The 7,071-nt window shown below is 30.4% G+C and overlaps 1 long non-coding RNA gene across 1 annotated transcript; it reads left to right on the forward strand.

Annotated features, from left to right (window-relative positions):
* The first annotated feature begins 3,584 nt into the window (after positions 1–3,584).
* LOC136271653 (uncharacterized) lies at positions 3,585–5,491 on the forward strand. The gene is made up of 4 exons (XR_010709587.1): positions 3,585–3,865; positions 4,159–4,220; positions 4,311–4,448; positions 4,875–5,491. It is a non-coding gene; the product is annotated as an uncharacterized lncRNA (long non-coding RNA).
* Positions 5,492–7,071: the final 1,580 nt, after the last annotated feature.

Consider the following 7,071-nt stretch of genomic DNA (forward strand, 5'->3'; position numbering starts at 1 on the left):
CCCTATGCCTCTTCTGCAATTTGTACATTTTCATAATTGTCATATAGTGTTAATGCATTCAATGTTTAAAAATCACTTTAAGTTCTTTACTTTTGCTGATACTGAACATAAACTGACTGCATATATATAAAAAAGCAAAAGCCGTCTATCATAATTTCACATTTCATGTCTACCAATACAAGGATTTGAATCCGGGGCGGGGTCGAAACACTCATATAGTGCTTAGGGCAGGGTGTAGCCAAAATGGTCATTTAGTGTTAGTGTATATATTGTTTAAAATTCAGAATAAAAACTGACTGCATTTTTAGAAAAAAACATTCAGCCATCATCTTTGATAATTTTTCATATCATCTTCATGTAAAGCAAGGGTTATGACTTGGAAGGGGGTATATATTTGTCTTACTATATTGTTCTGCTCAGGAATTTCAATGAAATAAATCAGTAAATGCACATGCACATATTTAGAAAAGAGCGGTTTCTCAAATTTAGTATATCGTGAAAGCACAAAAAGTCCAAAGGGGAGGGGATGGGGGGTGGGGGGGGGGGGTTACAGTTAATAGAGTTATCTTCCCGTGTTTCTTCATAATAAAGTTATCGTCATTTGCTTGGTCATATTTAGTAACTAATGAATATAATATACTAAAGTAAGATGTATCATAAGAATAGTTATGCAAGTTTCTTTTTTTCATTTGAAACAAAACCAGTTCATGAACTTTCTAAATAAACAAATATATTTGTTAATAATAAAGTAACAATAAGATTATCCACATCTGATAAGCAGTACCTGTAGAATGGTTTTGTATAAATGCCAGATGGTGAATTCAAATTCTGGAAAAGGAGAAGTAAGTAACTCATGATGGTTTTTAAGCTGTTTTTGTTTGTTTGTTTGTTTATTTATTTATTTATTTTTTGCTTTAATGCCCACAGGTAGAGTTACTCTCCGCCCTGGGGAGATAGGAGGTTGTTATAAATAGCCCACGCATGCCAGCCACCTTGTATTAGTTTATCTATGAAAACATATACACATTAAATCTATCTTGAGAGTTAACAAATATAAGAACATTATTTTCTATCAGAGTATTGCACATTTTCAATATCAGGTTATGCACTGTATAATGATCTTTAAGTTTTTCGCTAAAAGTATAGGTTTTCTAGTCCTCTCTTAAACGATTTCAGGCAGGGGGTGGTCGTCATTATAATATTATGATTTTTCTACTCCGTAATTGAACTTAATTCACTGCGTATATAAGACTCCTTGACAATTTTGTGTATAGGCTTTCTATGGTACTCAGGTGACCGTTAAGACCCATCTTGTTACTTCAATGGTATTATTCAAAGAAACATACATGTAAGTAGAGATAGTGTTTTTGTGAGTAGGTTGATAAATTCATGACAAGACAGTGATCTCGAAGTTACCTTATTTTATCCGTTATAAATATGGCTAACTTTTTCAACTGAAAATACATTGGATTGAGAGCACACATGTTGTCATATACTTGTATCTGTTTTTTAAGGTGTAATATCCCTCTGCTATTAATTTTGCCATAAATTTTTAAAAAAATGTTATATTGATTTTCATCAAAGTCAATATCAATCGATTCATATGAAACAAATTTTAAGTGATGAAGCGCTGCTAGATTTTTCAAAAATTGATAAACTGTCTAATCATGATATGAAGAAAACTAGACATAGTGATTAGAAAAAGCAAAATTTTACCATCGCAGCATAAAATTAAAAATCCAAAATGTATATGAAAATAATATATAGTTATATACATTTTCAATTCATATTACAAAACAATTTGAAGCGCTGCATTTTAGTTCAGAATAGCACTTTGTTGTATAGGTTTGTAATAAAATGAAGGTTTTACATACATGTTTTACATACAGTGCAAGAAAAATTGCCACAGTTTCTTAAATTTCAGAAAAGGTTTTCTTTAAATTTGGATAAGATAATAGTTAATGGATATATATATATATATATATAGAGAGAGAGAGAGAGAGAGAGAGAGAGAGAGAGAGAGAGAGAGAGAGAGAGAGAGAGAGAGATAAAAATTAAATAAGAAAACACGAAAAACGTTCAATATAGCTTCTGAAGATTTTAAAATGAAAGCGCTTAAGCTATATTGAACGTTTTTCGTGTTTTCTTATTTAATTTTTATCTATAACTCGCCGACCACTGTGGATTTTATTGTGTTTCAATATATATATATATATATATATATATATATATATATATATATATATATATATATATATATATATATATATATATATATATATATATATATATATATATATATATTTAAGAAATCCTATAAATGTGAACCAGAGCATTTTGTTATGTAACACAAAAAGGGGATCAAGTGAATAATCTTCCAGTAATTGGTATGATATCAATACAGGGATATACTGTCTTGAATCAAATGAGCTGAGATATTAGGGTTTTTTTTCAATTCGTTTTCCCATATCTGCTCCCTCAGAATAGAAAAGCTTTATTCAATTTTAAACATTTGAAATGTTATAAGTTTTAATTGAACGATTTCAACTAAGTCTAGAATTTGTAATTGTCTTGGTCACATTTTCCCCAATTATAATTCATTCAGCTCTGTGAACGAGCTATAGATAGAGAATTAAAAATATTCAATCCAAATATTCTCTGGCCTAAAACATCAAACATGTACCGTACATGTACTGAACAAGTACATAAAATTTAGTTATATTTAAAAAAAAGAATAAATCCATCGGGAGGGGGAGGGGAGAGGGGGAGGAATAGTCACGTAGATATTGCCTAATAAATACTTTATCATTATGATACATTTTTTGTAATATTTTGTAAAGGTTTTCTTTACTTTTTTGCCCCCTGCTTCAAAAGAGCCATGGGGTTCAGTTCTAATTTTCTTTTTCTATCTTTGAATTCAAATAAGTGTATCGCCTTCCAACATAAATTGGGACCATGCACCACCCCCCTTGTTGTTACATGCATTAATAATTGTGAGTTAACAGAAACAAAGTGATATTATTTTCTACAGAAGTTTTCTCTCTTATCAGAGGGACATTCCACCTTAAGCCATCCACTAGTCTGGTCAGTTCCGACTGGTAAAAATTGTCCATCCATATAGGAATTAATTTTTGTTTCTCTTTTGTTTCTCTCTAAATATTTGTTCAATCCAGCTTAACTTTGTTGTAGCTGGTTTTATCTTGAGATTTTTGGATATGCTCATATTGGTATATGTGATTCCTGTTTTATGATACATGTCCATGTTATTTTTATTGGAGATAAGACATACAGTGGCACCTCTTGATAGAGTAGCTGAATAGAAATGTGATATAATCGCTTTATGTACATCGAGATAAAGCCATGTCAGTCTCTGGTAAGTTGACTGAATGACAGAAATTATTTCTGTGTACGGTTATTTATTGATAACATTTGATCAATGAATTTTGGTGGAACTGGAAATATCAAGTTGATGAGTTATGATACGTGCTAGTAACTGTTGGTTAAACTGATTACACTGTGATTTAAAGTTTTTTCAAGATTTATAAATGTGTAGACTTTGAAATAAAAAAAGTGTTCAATAACAAAGCGATATAGAAATAATGACGTGCTAAATGAACTTCATTGTCATGTTCCTCTTCACCGGAAAGAGACAATTAATATTTTTTCACGAGAAAAAGTCAGTGTAATATGTCTATCAGACGGGAAGTAGACTCTACAAGCTAAATTACTTTAAATATAACTCGTGATGAAAATTTTATTTAATACATTTGATAAGAATTCTCAAAATGTATAGAGAAAGTATGGACATAACCATGATTATATTCATTTTTTACCTTGGATTTTCCAATTCAAAGTTTTGTGAAAGGTAGTATTAATTTATTATCGTCTTGTTTTCTGTCTGGCTATATGTCTGTGAAAAACAGTTATATAATTTAATATAAAAAATACGCACATTTCATTTAACCGAATTAGCATTAATGTGTTTTTTTTTTATTTTTATGCAAATCTCACTTGTATTTCGTGACATTATAAATGCATTTGACATGTAATGTACATAATCACAACTGTTTATCTAAACGATCAATATATTACGTTTGGTTTTATACGTTGTCGAGTTTTCTAACATATAAATATAAAGTGAAAAATAATTTCATTAAGATCCGGAGTTCTGGAATGCTGTCTTGGATATATTTGGAACAAGATAGAGAACAGATGTATTCGTAAGTTTAAAATCAAAAGGACTTTGGCCGTTCATTAATTATTTGTATGTATTTTTGCCGGTGCTCATCGTTATTTGTTTTAATGGACAGCATGTGGCAAAGGCTATATTGGTCAAAACTGTAGTATTCCCTGCCCTTCTCCGCATTATGGTCAGGAATGTATGTCACTGTGCAACTGTGCTGATAACCAGTATTGTAACCACGTTCATGGATGTATAAAACCACAAGGTAAATGTCTCGAAATAATATGTTTCCTCCTTTTTTACATACTAAAATTGTTTCACTAATTTTGGTGGAGATTCATTTTCGTGGAAAAAATTAAAATCAGTTTTAAGAATCACAGTTTTAAAGAGGTTTAGTCGATAATTTCAACAATGCATATTTTATTAGAAATTGCACTTCAAAATTCACTGACATCTAATTCTGTGGATCAATTCAAAAACGAAATCCACGAAAGTTGTATTCTACAAATATTGATGAAAACACAGTATTAGAAATAGTACGTGTATACATTTTGTAATTTCAACATTACGTCGGTCATTCACTAAAACATTTTGCACTGCGTAATTCATTGTCGTTCTGTAATTTTAAAATCATAACTTTTTTTCCTGATTGACATAATAAACAAACAGTTCAAAAATATTCATCTTGCAGGGGATGCCTGTCAAAATCCAATGCTAAAGCCAGAGGAACACATGAACATCACGTCTCTTATGTGGACTGTTATAGTTTGTCTGTTTGTCATATCTATAACTTTTTTCACTACATACTTGTACCTCAAACTCAGAAAGAAAGCAAACGTTAATGTGCCAGAGACTTTGTAAAGCTAATAAATTGTTTTATTTACAGTTATGATTAATGGTGTATTTTCCATTAATTTTATCTTTATATATTTGCAAATAAAAGCAATAATTGTGGTCAAAAAAAAAGAAATATCTCAGATTTTAAATATCATCAACATACGTTTTCCGCATTATTTGACAGCAAGTTTTCCGCTATTGTTTTATTGGGAAACGGTTATTTCCTCCTTTCTATTAAAGTTAAGAGAGTATGTTTGTTATTTCAGTGATAGATCTTGACATGTTGCAAGTCATAGCAGATGTTCGTCCATTGCTGGGGCTTAGATTGTGTTTATCATTTAAACTGTTTTCTTAAGTAAAAGCAATAGATATATATCATGTTTAGTAAACTCATAAAGTAAATATTTTGACCAAATGATCATATTTAAGTCAAATAGCGATGACTGATCAAATGTCAGCACTATGTAATACCTACATCTGGTATATACAATGTATCTCCGATTCAAACAACGCATAAGCTTTTCTGCTATTAAAGAAATTAATAAATTGTTTTTATGATACATTAAAGTATAAAATTATATACATTATACGATTTAATTATCCCCAGGATATTATTCGAACCATTGGCTGATGTTTTACGTCTACTTTAGGAGTTCCAGTATATGCCCCTAATGGATAGCATAAGAATTTTGTATATTTTCCAGTATTATTTGGTTTATGGGAAAGTTCCATATTTTAACAATTAGAGTCACTTGGCCCTGTCGTCAACAACATTGACATTAAAAAACTCAATTCAAATGTCAACTCAAATTCTTTAAAAAGGAAAAAAAGGAAAAAAAAAACATGTCCATTAAGGAAATTTGGTGACGGCGGATTGTTTCTTTTCTATCTATTAAAACTTCAAAAGTATTGTACCCTATATGCATGTACATGCAGTTATAATTTTCTTAAATCAATAGTATAAAAGCCAAGGGACCGCACTGCTCACCTGAGTAGCATTTGCCATAAAATTATCAACTGGCAAGCAAAGCGGATAAATCTAATCAAAACCGATTTATGAACTCAAATATAGATATTTAAGACAGTTTTGTTCCATTTGTTGTTTTGTCAAGAATCAAGAGAGCTGGATCCTTTTAAATAATCATTTAAAAAATTGTATCAATGCAATTCTAAATAAGAATATTTTTCAAAAATGTTTACTGACAAATTCGTATATACTGACTAAACCTCTCCTTATACCCATTACAACTTTGGAGGGGGTGGTGATTTTAAACAAATTCTAAATTACATTTCTATAGCTATAAAATTGGTTTTTCCAACGGTTTCTCGACTAAAAAACATTAAGCGCATGCTTGTTCAAATACCATTTTTAACTAGGATGTGTATAATTACATGTGAATTAACAAAATGTTGTCTTAATAACGTCTAATAATTGATAATGGCAAGCCATCGTTTAAAAGATCGAACTGTAAAAAGGTTATTGATTCCTGGTATTTAGTGGGCTGTGTATCAGCCAAAAAACAGAAAACAAGTCACTGGCATATGAAGCGATAAACTGTATACTATTAGTTAATACCAGCAAAAAATAAAACGATCGAAATGAAGGAAGATTGTTACATTATGTATATACGTAGCTGTACAGTTTTTCTTAAAATATCGTCAATATAAGGATAAACGAATTTTGTAACCTTACTGATTAGGGAAATTATTTTTCTATGATAATGATGCAATGACTGGCATAATAAACATGATCATATAAAACAAATTTGTGGTCGTAACATTCAATATCAATAGAAGTTAATAAATAAAGCACTTGAATAAATTAAACAACCTAAAATGAATATCAAAGAAAATATTATATTGAAGGTTTTACTTTTAAAAATGATTCAGTAGCGCACATTGGGGTACAGTGGTTATCAGTGCTCTGCACAGTGGCGTACAGTCGGATACAGTGGAAGTCAGTAGTGGGGTACAGTGCTGTTCAGTAGAATTGTACAAAAGGGTACAGCGGGGTACAGTGGAAGTAAATAAAATGTACAGTGAGGTACAGA

Source organism: Magallana gigas, chromosome 9 (assembly GCF_963853765.1).
Source record: "Magallana gigas chromosome 9, xbMagGiga1.1, whole genome shotgun sequence".
In the NCBI taxonomy this organism is placed as follows: domain Eukaryota; kingdom Metazoa; phylum Mollusca; class Bivalvia; order Ostreida; family Ostreidae; genus Magallana; species Magallana gigas.